This window comes from Bubalus kerabau, chromosome 10 (assembly GCF_029407905.1).
Source record: "Bubalus kerabau isolate K-KA32 ecotype Philippines breed swamp buffalo chromosome 10, PCC_UOA_SB_1v2, whole genome shotgun sequence".
NCBI classification, from domain to species: Eukaryota; Metazoa; Chordata; class Mammalia; order Artiodactyla; family Bovidae; genus Bubalus; species Bubalus kerabau.
In genome coordinates, this window is record NC_073633.1 from 85,409,233 (window position 1) to 85,422,536 (window position 13,304).

General features: G+C 50.3%; 1 long non-coding RNA gene across 1 annotated transcript in view; it reads right to left on the reverse strand.

The window, feature by feature from the left end:
• Window positions 1-7,239: 7,239 nt before the first annotated feature.
• Window positions 7,240-13,304, reverse strand: part of LOC129620654 (uncharacterized) — a 33,058-nt gene continuing 26,993 nt past the window's right edge. Inside the window, exons 3-5 of the long non-coding RNA XR_008698638.1 lie at window positions 12,996-13,068; window positions 8,779-8,865; window positions 7,240-7,453 (exon numbers count right to left, since the gene is read on the reverse strand). This is a non-coding gene — a long non-coding RNA (uncharacterized LOC129620654). The remainder of the gene's footprint in view (window positions 7,454-8,778; window positions 8,866-12,995; window positions 13,069-13,304) is intronic.

The following is a 13,304-nucleotide window of genomic DNA, read 5'->3' on the forward strand; positions in this document are numbered from 1 at the left end:
TTCCCCCCATCCCTGCGCCAAATCCCCGGCCTGGCTGCAGGCGCGGCACAAGGGCGCATTGTGGGGCCGAACGAGGGGAGAAGGGGGCTGGGGGCGGCCGCCCCGTTGGGGACGCTCGTGTTTCGCCAAGTTGACGCAGCCTTTTGGGTCACCTGGGTTGTGTCGTGGGGGTGGGTGAAGAGGAAGAGACGAGGGGCGGGGGGGTGTCTCATCGTCTTTTTTTATACCCTGTCCCAGACGTAAAGATCGGAACCTGGGGACCCTGGGAATGAGCAGAATCCAAAGTTTCCAACGCAGGCCCCGGGAGGAGGTGCTGAGGTTTCAGCCGAACCACCGAGGTGGGGGGCTCGCCGGCCCTGCCCCAGCCCCGGGGCTGCCCAGGAGGGCCACGAACTCGCGAAGCCAGACGCTGGGTTTCTTATCTCTCCATCGCTGTATATTTAGAAAGTGCCGATCACTCAGACACTTTGAATAGCGTGGCATTCCAGCGCAAACCAACCCGAACGAGGGGAGGGGGAGGAAGGACGGGGGGTGGTCCCTTCTTCCTCCAAGCTGGGGGCCCCAGAGGCGCTCCAGAATAGGCACTACCCTGGTCTTTCTGCACCCCAGCTTTCAGGCCCTCGAGGTGCCCTGCTCAGTTTTAGGAATAGCCCCCTCGGGGAAATCATACCCGCCCCGGCGAGGCTTCTCCCTCCCACGGGCAGGTAGTGAAGGCTGGGATGGGGTTCAAACAAAAGTAGGCTTTCAGCTCGCTGGCTAGCTGGCCCTGCCCCACCCCCGCCCCTCCCTTGTCTTGCTGGCGCTCCCTGCAGACTCCCAGGTAGTTTTTCTTCCCATCTCAGGTGTTTGTTTACCTGCTGAGAAGGAGGAGTTCTTGTACTCGGGGGAGGTTTGCAAAACGCCAGTCAAAAACCCACTTCTCTTTCCCATTTTCTTCTTTTAATGACAGGGAAAACATTGCCTTTCAGACCAGGTCTTGGAAACTTAAAGCAAAACACAAAATGTGGGCCCTAGCAGTTCTGAAAAGTGAGCTTGGTCTTAAGTTTGTGACCAAAGCCCTCAAGACCCCTCAGAGTCTGGGAGGGAAATTGTGACCCTTCCACAGGTCAGGTGAAGGAGGAGGAACTGGCTCAGAGGATTTGATTCAGAAGCAAAGGGCCCTGTGATTTCGATGTGGCTGTTCTAGGCCTGACTGGGAGCCCCCAAAGCCCCCCTCATGGTTTGTTATGAATTTCAGGGTGGGTCTCACATTGCCTTGGTCAGATTCCTCAGCTGTGAAGACCAGAAATATTTCCTGAGATTTATTTTTTAGAATCATGCTTTATAATTTTCAAATTTCATATGTTATCTCAATTCACCAATACTCTGAGTGTTAGAGTTCATACAGATCAACCCTCTTACTTTGCAAATGAGAGAAGTTGTCCAGAACCACTCAGAAAGACAAGGCAGAGGCCTGGAGGTCAAGTCTCCTATGGGCACCACTGGATTCTTTCCCCTCTGAGATGCAAGATAGTCGTGGGCTAAAAGACCTGGGTTTCACCTACCACTTCCTCCAAAAGTCCTTTCCAAATAAAGTATTCTAATTCAAGGGTAAGAAGCTTTGAGAAAAGATTCTTGAGTGTCAGGCAGCTCTGATGAGTGTCTAGGACTCACTCTTCAGTGTATCCCCTAGAACTGCTGCTGAGTTTGCAAGAACCGACCACACTAGCTTCAAGCTTAGAGATGTAAGTCACGCTCTACTGCCAGGGTTGCTAAGTGGCAGAGAAGTCCTGGGTGTCTGTTTCCAGGCACTCTTTGGTCTGCTGAGGAATGTCTTCAAGCAACACGGATTGTCCTTTCACCACTCGGTTCGCCAGTAAGCCCCATATCTCTGGAGGTGATAGCAGCCCCCCGCCGACAGCAGTCCAGCCTGCCATGAGTTGTATGGAAAAGTGTTACCTAGAACTTGACTCCTGGTGATGAGTGTATAGAATCTCTCCAGCTGTAAAACAGGATAGGGGTCCCTACAGTCCCCTTCCGCTCACCCACCTGCAGCCTCAGAGATGTCAGAATGTTTACTGGAGCATATCTGTGACGTCACACAAACTGCTTGGAGAAAAACCATCACCAACCCAACTGCATGGCAGTGCCTGCCCTTTGGGGCAGGAGGTGGCAGGATTTATACCCACACTGAGCTTCAGAGGGTGGGGTCATTCCAGATGACCCTTAGTTTGTATTTCTGACTTTGGTACAGCCCTCTTTTTCTGTATATTCAACACTGGCCCATACCACCTCTAGCCCTCACCCCGCCCCCTCCCCCTTGAGCCAAATGCTGGTTTCAAGCTTTCCCAGGTTGGCGGATGAACTAACATTTCAAGCCATCCCATGGAAACACAGCCTGGCAGCCAACAGTTCAATTTCACAGTGTCACCTTTTGACCATTCAGCAATGTTTGTGCACGTATTTAAATATTTTATTGCATTTCAACCTTATTATTTTATAAGAATGGAAAATGGAAAAATGAAGTGCTGATGCTAGTGATAAGAAGTGCAGGTCTCATAAACCTAATATAATTGAGACAAAGATGGAAATCATTAGGCATGCTGAACATGAGGAATATTTAGCTTCAATCAACTGCACACTGGATGTGAGCCAGTCAACTGTGTGTTCAATCGTGAAGAAAAAGAATAAAAGATTATATATGAAGTACTGAACATACAAGGTCAAAGATTCTATCTAAAGGTGGTGTGTTTCAGGATTTACCATATTTCTTCAATTCTAAACCTACACTGATTTCATAACAGATTTTCTGAGCTGGGGTGAGGGAGATGCCGTGAGACTGGAAATCCAGAAAATAGAGTGATAATATTTTCTAACTTCCTGGGAACAGAACCTTCCTTTAGAACGTGCAGGTCGGCTACTTGCCTCTTGCAATGTGAGACCAGTGGATGCTCAGAAAAGCGTTAGGTATGAAAGGAAAGGGTGATCTATGAACACGGTCACCATGGGGGTCACCCCAGCACCAAAGTCAGGAACAGGCCTTGAGGGGATGTGCCAGAAGGGAACTCAACAGAAGCCCTTGTGCCAGGAGGCTTTCTCAGCCTGCTTGTGCCTGGCTGTCAGAAAATCAGGAGAGTCGAAGGCAAGGACTGCGGGGTGGACCTCTTCTTTGGGCACAGGCTCCCATCACAGTCCCGTCCCAGCTGTCTCCGGGGTGAGGGCGGGGGCACGTTCCCCTCTCCGCGGTTGCACAGACGTGCCCTCTGCCTGGATTAGCTGTCCTTCCTCTTGGGCTGCCTGGCTGATTCCTGGCTCTTCCTTGCAGACTCAGCTCACGCTCCTGCCCGCTCACTGCGTGCTCGCTGCCCACTCTCTGTCCTCGCTCTTTCCGCACGTGTCGCCATCACTGGCTTGCGTGGGAGACCTCTGAGGGCAAGGAGAGCCCTCAAGCACGGCATCCAGGCTCAGCGGCCCTCAGGAAGTGTCTGCTAAGTGACCAAGGGACTGAAGGACCAGTAGACCCGTGGGAAGGCCTCTTTGGCACGAGACTGTTGATGGGCTTGCGAGGGCGACATAGTGCTGCCATTTGAACTCCCTGAAAGTGAAAGTATGAGTCGCTCAGCTGTGTCTGACTCTTTGCAACCCCTTGGACTGTAACCTGCCAGGCTCCTCTGTCCCTGGAATTCTCCAGACAAGAGTACTGGAGTGCGTTGCCATTCTTTTCTCCAGGGGATCTTCCTGACTCAGGGACTGAACCCGGGTCTCTTGCATTGCAGGCAGATTCTTTACTGTCTGAGCCACTAGGAAAGCCCCTTGAATGCCTTAGACTCTTCCAAAAAAACCTTTTTTCTCCTCCAGACGCAGACCATTTGTCTGTAAATTCCTCTCCCTTTGCTACAAGTTTCCCTCATCGGTGGGCCTTCTTGCTCACACTAGCGTCTTCAGTCTCAGCCCGGTACGGCTGCCCCTCACCTCCCCTACCACACCATGGTTCTTTACAAACACTTTTATTAAGTAAATCCACTGACTTTTCCTCCAACGATAGACCTCTTGCTGAATTCCTACCACTTTCCTCAGGCAAAAACAACCCAGAAATGCTGTCTGATCCAAAGCATTTCCCAGGGAGGGCAGCCAAGTGAGTGCAAGAACCTCTCGGCCGTCTGGGACTGTGATGTGATGTCTGAACAGCCTCTTTAGACACACTCCAGCCTTTTCCAGCGATGCCATGCAGACTGGGTTCTCCGTGTCAGCCCCTCGCAGTTGTCAGGGGTCCTGGGGGTAGGTGGGAGAGCACCCAGCCAAGGAAGTTAGCTGACTGGGCCTCAGTTAGGGTCACTGGGTCAGTCGTACATGAAGAAGGGGTCAGAACTCTGGTTTGCAGCCCTCCATCCACTGACTCTTTCTTGGCCTAACACACCCTGCCCTGCTGCCCTTGGCTGTCACAGTGGGAAGCAATACCTGAAAAGCCTGAGTGGGGGCAGCTCAGAGAAGCCCACCACTATTCCACCTGCCACCCCACCCAGCATGGTGCCCAGGAGCCACCTTGACCAGCTGGGTAAGATGCATTCAGCACTGGTCAGTCCCCCTTACTCTCCCAGTCCTCTGGAGAGCCAGCTCTCTGGGGTGGAACCCAGAGTCCACTTGATAGAAAGCTGATTCTTTTCCTGTGGGGCAAACAGCTCTGATCAGGACACGTCAGCCAGGGGGCGACTTGGCAGAGCTACAATGCCAAGGCCTGATGCATCCTTTCTCTGTGGTTTCCCAAATCCAGGCAGGAAAGCATGCCACCCCACCCCCAGCTCCTGGCTCCCCCCACCGGCATTTGCATCCCCCCCAATGCTATATAAAAGGAGCCAGTCGCCGGCCCCAGCCAGGACAAGGCTGTGATTCAGCCAGGCTCCTGTGACATCCCAGCCGTGAGAGTGCAGCTGGGGTGGTTTATGAACAGCACGGGTCCCAGGGGGAAGTCGGCCCTGTCCTCTAGCCCACAAACGTCTATTGTTCACTTTCTTGTTTTTCTCCAAATGTTGAGATGTGCTCAGAGCACAGAAAAGCCCCAGACCAAGGCCATCAGCCAGGGCCAGCTTGAGGCTGGAAATCTGGGGGCCTCCTCTCCCTTCCGCCGACAGTTATTCCCACCTCTCCCTTAGATGTGACCCTGCTGGGGCTGGAGGGTGAGAGGGTGGCCTCTTCTTAGCGGAGGCTCTTTGGACTACAGAAGGCTTGGGCTGTTCCACTGAGCAAGGTGTGAGGCCACGGCACAGGCTCACTTGGTTGGCAGCTAGGCGCTACTGCCCATGTCACCCAGGGTGGGCCGCAACATGGACGAGGAAAAGTGTCTTCCAGTTGCTTGTCACTGACCGCAGCAGTGTGACAAGAACACTCGTGCGCTGGGTCCTGCCTGCCTCAACAATTTGGGCTCCAAGGGTCAGCCTCTTGTGTTTGACTCCCAGCTCCAGCTCATATTAGCTATGCAATCTTGAGCAAGTGGCTTAGCCTCTCTGAACCTCAGTTGCCTTCTAGGCAAAATGACATATCCCTCTTAAAGCTTTTTTTTGGCTTTAACATGACAATCAAGGGAGACACCTGACACAGCCCTCCGTAATACTCATTATTCTTTGCATAATTCTTCTTCTTGTCTGTGACCACTCTCACACCATCCTGAAAGCACCCCCTCTCTGCTTTGAGGGCCCGCTTTTGTACCTAAACTGAATGCCTTTGACAGTCTCCAGTTGGGGGTCAGAGAACAGCTGTGCCGGCCGGCAGTGCCAGAGGAATGAAGGATGAGGTGCCTTGTGACGTAGGGGAGGAGAGAACGTGCTCAAAAGCCCGTAGCCTCCGCCTCCCCCGCCCCTCAGCCCCAGATCCCTTTCTCATATTACCTGCCCTCCCCCATCAACGATGGTTCTCAGCCCTGCCATGCCACGTGGCCAGTTCCAGCAGGCCCACCGAAACCCCATCCCTGCCAGGAAAGCCCCCCTTGTGCCACCTGGGCAGCTACCAGTAGCCAGTGTGGGGACCCGGAGTTGCACAGAAGTGGAGTCTCTGGAAATTTTGCCTAATCGAGAGGGTGTGAGGATTCAGATCCCCACCGCCAACCCTGCATAAGCCTGGGCTGCTAAGTGTGCTCTAGAGATTGGGGGTTCATTTACAACAGCCCAAAGGACTTGATGGACATGAATTTGAGTAAGCTCCAGGAGTTGGTGATAGACAGGGAAGCCTGGCGTGCTGCAGTCCACGGGGTCTCAAAGAGTCGGACACGACTAAGCGACTGAACCGAAGGGCTTTGTTGTGAAGTGGGGGTGGACAGTGTGGGAGAGAGAGGAACCCAGGGAAGGCAAGAGAAAGTCCTGAGTGCTAGTCCTCCCTGGCTGGGATCAGTCAGTTCCCATCCCTACTGGGGGGTTTGGGGCTTTTGCCTCCTCAAAGCAGAAAAGAGATGATCCCCTTTTGGAGTCATTAATCCTTTTGAGAATAAGGCCCTGGGAGCCTCCTGACAGGGCCATATGGTTTCCTTATCTTCCTTATCGCCCAGCACTCACCTTCCATTCGGAATGTTTATCCCAAGATAAAGATCAGATTCCACTTAGGATGATTGAATGGGGGCCTCCTCTGGGTATTTCCCCCACAATCTCAAATGAAGGGACCATCCAACCCAATAATAAATGAGCCAGACCAGGCTCTGATCATGGATAGGACACCCCCACACTCTCCCAGGCCCCCTCCAGAGATCCCCCAAATCCTCTTCCCTCTCTTCCACCTGAGCAGCTCCACTTTTACCTGCTTTGTATAGTGGAGTTCCCACTGGACAAAGTGTAACTGCCTTAAATGATGTGTTCAAACAATCATTTTTTTTAAATTTAATTTGTAAGGTATTTCACTTTCACATTTTGATATTTAGTCTTCAAAATCTAGTGTGTGTTTAATGTTTTAGGTCGATTCGGACTAAGCACATTCCAAGTGTTCTGGTGGCCCAGTGGCTAGTGGCTCTTGTATTGGACTGAGAGGGTCTAGACAGACTACACTAAGACAGCTGGGGCCAGGAAAGACTGTTATGGGCAGCATGGCCATCGCCCTTGATCTGGCTGCCATCGAAAGGCTCTGGGGGAACATGGACAGTCCATGAGTTTGTTCCAGGTCAAAACAAAGGTCCAGACTCCATCTTCCTGCCCCCTAGCTTTCTCCCCCACCCCCAGGAAGGAAAACACATACACATCACTGTGTTTTTTTTAAATGGTAGCCATTTTTATTGCTGTTTATTAAATATTAGTCATTTCAGGTGCTAATAAACTTGTTCACTGAAGCCTCTATCACTAAGGTACTTTACCTTTGGGCTGTTTCAAGGTGAAGATGGTGTTGGTTGACATCAAGCATCCATTCAGTGGGTTCCACTGTCAGAAGAGGGGGGAGACCTGGCTCCCCCTGAGTAGTTGGCCAGATAGTGATCACCAATGCCAGTACATGCACCCTAATTCTAGGAAGGAGGAGACGTGATTCAGACACAGACATGACACTTGGACAAAGCTGCTACTACTTATTCAGACGCCACATTGTGTTCTGAACAGGGAACGAGAAGAGGACCGTGTCTGTGCTTAGTGACTTCCTTCTGGCCAGGGTGAGGCTCTAATAGTTAATAATGCAGTAGCTCTCCTGCTGTGGCTGAGCTATACTCAGTGCCTCCCCTGCTCTTAAGATCAAGATAAACAGCATACAAAGAGAAGGATGGGAGGGAAAACCTCTGGCAAAGCAGGGGGATGTTAAAGATGCCAGCCATACACCTCACATGGAGAAAAAAAAGGTGGGGGAAATGTTCCAGGCCTCCTGGGGAGGCCTTCCTGATCACTCTGTATAAGAGTTGGTCTCCGGCCCCCTCTCTCTGATTCATCTTTTGAAGTATTTATTTATTTGACTACTCTGGGTTTCATTTGCCTCACACTCAATCTTTCGTTGCTGCATACAAACTCTCTAGTTGTGGCACTTGGGTTTAGTTGGTCCACGACATGTGGGATCTTAGTTCCCTGACCAGGGATCGACCCCAGGTCCCCTGCATTGCAAGGCGGATTCTTAAGCACTGGATCACCATGGACGTCCCCTTTGCTTCATTTTTCTTCATAGTCCCTGTAAGTCTCGACATGCTCTTACATTTTTCTCTGTTGACTGTCTGTCCTCAGTTTGCTTCTTGTGCACTCCAGTGCCTAGGAGGGTATCTGTCACTGTTAGTAAACATTTGCTGACTGAATAAATAGTGCTTGAGAGGTTGTGCAGGCCCCAAAGAGCTGTGGTCCCTGGAACAGCAAGAGGAGGAGAGCGAGTGCTTCGGAAAGGCTGTGAGGGTGGGACAGGGTGGGGAGGGGTGTGAAGACACAGAAAGAGATGGTGGTCTGTGTGTGCGATTCCCCTAGTAATGGGAGACAGAGAAGAATTTGAGAAAGTGGAGGAATGTGATTGCAGCACAAAAGCAGTGAGATTATTTTGTCAGCAACATTTGGATCCCATTGGTGATGAGAGACATGTGGGCCCGGCAAGGAGACAATTGTGGTAGTCAAGACAGGATGTGAATAAGACATAAAGAAGTGTTTCATCAGTGGAGATGGAAAAGAACCAGGGCTGCGGTAGCCAAGTCAAGGAGTAGGAAGGGTCAGCCCCAACATTCCCGTGGGCTGCGTCTCATCCCCCCGCAGTGTGCTACACACGTGCACAAGGGCAGACATGCGTGCAAACCTGCACACACGCCCACGTGCACGTCAGGACCCACTAGGCTGCCGGGAAGAACGGTGCAATCAGAAGTCCCCATCACACCTTCTAGCACAACTGCAGACGCCACTTTCCACTCCGATCTCTGGTCTTTGTCTTCTTTTGGCTTCTTCCCATTTCTATGAAGACAGCCTGGTGGGGACAGAGAACAAGGACCCAGAAACTCTGGAGCAGGAGGCAGTATCTTGTCCATTCGCCAGGTTTGTTTCTGCCTAGTTTGAGAGGGAAGAGGCATGGAAGAAGGCCGCATAGTCCCCTGGACTACAGTGAGAAGAGGAAAGCTGCAGGGAAGGAAAGCCTGGAAGAAGAAAGAAATCTTCTTTGAATTGATCGCTGCCATCCTAATGCATGGTCACACATGTGTGGGCCACGTGAAGGGGCTGTCATTGGGACTGGGGACCCGGAGGAGGCGAACAAGCTTGTTCAGAGTGGGTGGGGACATGCTCGGGGATCCAGCTGAAACAGGATTTTATTTTTAAAGAGGCTTAGATTGATGTCTCTGCTAGCCTAAATATAACCGAGCAGCCAACTTCTTCCCAGCTCAGCCAGGCCTCCGAGCAAGCTCCAAGGCCCTGTGTTTAAAAAGGAAAAAAAAAAAAAAAAAAAAAAATGAGAGGGGGAAGAGAGAGGAATCCACAGATGCAAAAGGTCACGCAGTTAGCCCTCTGAGTGTGCTGGGAGGAGGAAGATGGATGAGCTGGCTGTGTATACTCTGCAACTCCAGCCTCACCCTCCAGCACAAAAGATGGAAGGTTGTTGCAGGGAGGGGGAACAGACACCCGCCTTGTATCTGGGCTCCGCCTGGCCTGGTGGGCACAGTGGCAACACAGGCTTGTGCTCAGGGGAGCCGACAGTCCAGGGGTGAACAGGCTCATGGCGTTGCAGCACAGCGATGATGATGGGAGGCAAGCGAATGGTGGGCTGTGAGCATCCTTCCACGTGGCTGGAGGACCCGAGAAGCCCCGTCTTGAAGAAGGAAGGATTTTAAGTGGGAGGATTTTGACAAAGATGGAGAAAAAACAAAGACGCAGCAGAGACAACAGTGGACAGGATAACATTTGGGCAGCTGTGAGTTTGGATCTGACAAGAGTGCAAGAACGGGAGAGAGACAGAGAGAGCATAAGTGGTGGGGAGGGGCTTGGAGCTCCAGGCTCTGTGCCTCTTCCGGAGGCTCACCCTGGAGTCTGTAAACAAAGGGGAGCCATTGAAGACTGGGGAGGACAGCAGCGACACGACCCAGATAGACTGAAGGAAGGTTGCTTTGGCAATGAGATGTAGGGTGAAGGAGAACGGGGAGTCTCTGTGATGGGGAGAGCCAGGGACACAAAGATCGGTGAGGGCTCTGAGCTTGCTGAGGTTCACTAGCTGCTGCAGCAGATTCCCGAACCTCAGACACACCGTAGGAGTTTATTCTTTGTTCACGTACAGCTCACTCGGCCCAGGGCTGGGTGTAGGGCTCTGCCCCTCCAGTAACTCAAGGACTCAAGGATCCTGACTGAGGGAGGCTCTGTCCCCTTCAGCATGCCGCGCTGGAGGTCACCCTGCAACTGACATCCACCTGGCACAGGGTTTTTCTTTTTATATGGACCAGGCATTCTGCTGACCAGGGCCCAGGCACCTGCAGGGGCCCTGTGGATAGTCCCTGGCTGGCCACACATCTCAGAACATGGCAGTCAGGAGGTCATCTTGGCTGCAAGGACAAGGAGAGGCACTCAGATCTGAAGGGGTATGTTGGCAGCAGAAAAGGAAATCTTTCATTTATATGAGGTGGGCAAGTGGGCAGAGCGGCCACATTTAGGAGTTAGGAGGAGGAGAAGCCAGAGAAGAAAGTCAAGGGAGGCAGCTTGAGGGGAAAGAGAGAAAATGGGTCAGTGTTACAGTCTTCAGGGAAGGGGGACTCAGGAAGAGCCTTTGGATGTGACTCTCACAAGGCCTGGGAGTGGGGTAAGGAAGCAGCCGGCAATGACTCCCTAGGACTTTCCACAAGCACACCCCTGAACCAGGTGTGCAGGACCCCTGGGAAGGCATGCACCAATGACTCGCTGTGGAGCAGCAGCGGGAACATGGACTTTGGGGTGAGAAGACCTGGTTTTGCATCCAGGCACCCAGGCATTGCCATCTTCACTTGAACAAACACTTATCTCTCTGAGTCTCTGTTTTCTTACCTGTTACCTACCTCTCAAGAGTCCCTTGGACTACAAGGAGATCCAACCAATCCATTCTAAAGGAGATCAGCCCTGGGATTTCTTTGGAAGGAATGATGCTAAAGCTGAAACTCCAGTACTTTGGCCACCTCATGCGAAGAGTTGACTCATTGGAAAAGACTCTGATGCTGGGAGGGATTGGGGGCAGGAGGAGAAGGGGACGGCAGAGGATGAGATGGCTGGATGGCATCACTGACTCGATGGACGTGAGTCTCAGTGAACTCCGGCAGTTGGTGATGGACAGGGAGGCCTGGCGTGCTGCGATTCATGGGGTTACAAAGAGTCGGACACGACTAAGCGACTGATCTGATCTGATCTGATCCCTTGTGTAAAGTGCTTCGCTCAGTGTCAGTTTTGGGTAACTCGTGCAGCAAGTGTTTGTTGTGCACGTACTGGGGACCAGGTAACCTTATTAGGCATTGGGTACTTAAAGGGCCCAGACAAAATTCCTGCCCTCAAGAGGCTTATACTCTGGTAGGGCTGATAGCCACAGAAGCAGATCCTTAAAATACAACAGGATAAATGCAGTATTGGAAGTGTTTCTAAATGGGGAGGTCCAGCCCTGGCTGGCTGGAGGAGATGACTGCCTGACTCTTAGTAGAGAAGAGTTCTTGGAATAGAAATCCCAAAGATAAACCCAAGATCCTATGGGGATCTTATCTTTAACAAAGAAGGCAAAAATATGCAATGGAGAAAAGACAGTCTCTTCAGTAAATGGTGCCGGGAAAATTGGGCAGCAATGTGTAAAAGAATGAAGTCAGAACACTTCCTGAAACCATACACAAAAATAAACTCAAAATGGATTAAAGACCTAAATGTAAGACCAGAAGCTATAAAACTGCTGGAGGAAAACATAGGCATAATACTCTTTGATGTAAATCACAGCAAGATCCTCTCTGACCCACTTCCCAGAGTAATGGAAATAAAAACAAAAATAAACAAATAGGACCTAATTAAACTTAAAAGCTTTTGTACAATGAAGGAAGCTATAAGCAAGGTGAAAAGGCATCCCTCAGAATGGGAGAAAATAACAGCAAATAAAACAACTGACCAAGGATTAATCTTCAAATTATACAAGCAGCTCTTGCAGCTCAACACCAGAAAAATGAACAACCCAATCAAAAAGTGGGCAGAAGACCTAAGCAGACATTTCTCCAAAGATGGCTGATAAATACCTGAAAGGATGCTCAACATCTCTCATTATCAGAGAAATGCAAATCAAAACTACAATGCAGCATCATCTCACACCAGCTGTAATGGCCAGCAACAAAAAGTTTACAAACAATAAATGCTGAAGAGGGTGTGCAGAAAAGGGAACCCCCTTTTCTGTTGATGGGAATGAAAATTGATACAGCCACTATGGAGAACAGCAGGCATATGCATGTGTTCTCACTCAAGTCCAACTCTTTGGAACCCCATGAACTGTAGCCCACAAGGCTCCTCTGTCCATGGGATTTTCCAGGTAAGAATACTAGAGTGGGTTCTCATTTCCTTCTCCAGGGGATCTTTCCAACCCGGGAATTGACACTGTTTCCCGTGTCTCCTACATTGGCAGGCAGATTTTTTGAGCCAGTAGGGAGATTCCTTTAAAAACTAGGAATAAAATTACCATATGATCCAGCAATCCAGCTACTGGGCATATACCCATAGGAAACCATAACTGAAAAAGGCACATGTATCCCAATGTTCATTGCAGCATTATTTACAATAGCTAGGACTTGGAAGCAACCTCGATGTCCATTGACAGATAAATGGATAAAGGAGTTGTGGTATATATACACAATGAAATATTACTCACCTATGAAAAGGAATGCATTAAAGTCAGTTCTAATGAGGTGGATGAACCTAGAGCCTATTATACAGAATGAAGTAAATCAGAAAAAGAAAGACAAATATCATATATTAACACATATATATGAAATCTAGAAAGATGGTACTGATGATCTTATTTGCAGGGCAGCAGAGAAGACACAGACCATAAGAACAGACTTTTGGTCACAGTAGGGGAGGGAGAGGGTGGGATGACTTGAGAGAGTAGTATTGAAACATATACATTACCATATGTAAAATAGATGGCCAGTGGGAATTTGCTGTATGATCCTGGGAACCAAAGCCAGTGCTCTGTGGCAACCTAGAGGGGTGGAATGGGGAGGGAAGTGGGAGGAAGCTTTGAGAGGGAGCTTATGAGGGAGAGGACATGTGTAAGCCTGTGGCTGATTCATGTTGATATATGGTGGAAACCATTACAATATTGTAAAATATTTATCCTCCAATTAAAATTAAGATTTGGGGGGAAAAAAAAGAGTTCTTGGAGGGTTAGTGTACCGTGGGCATTGCTAGCATGCTGATTCACACAACAAATATTTA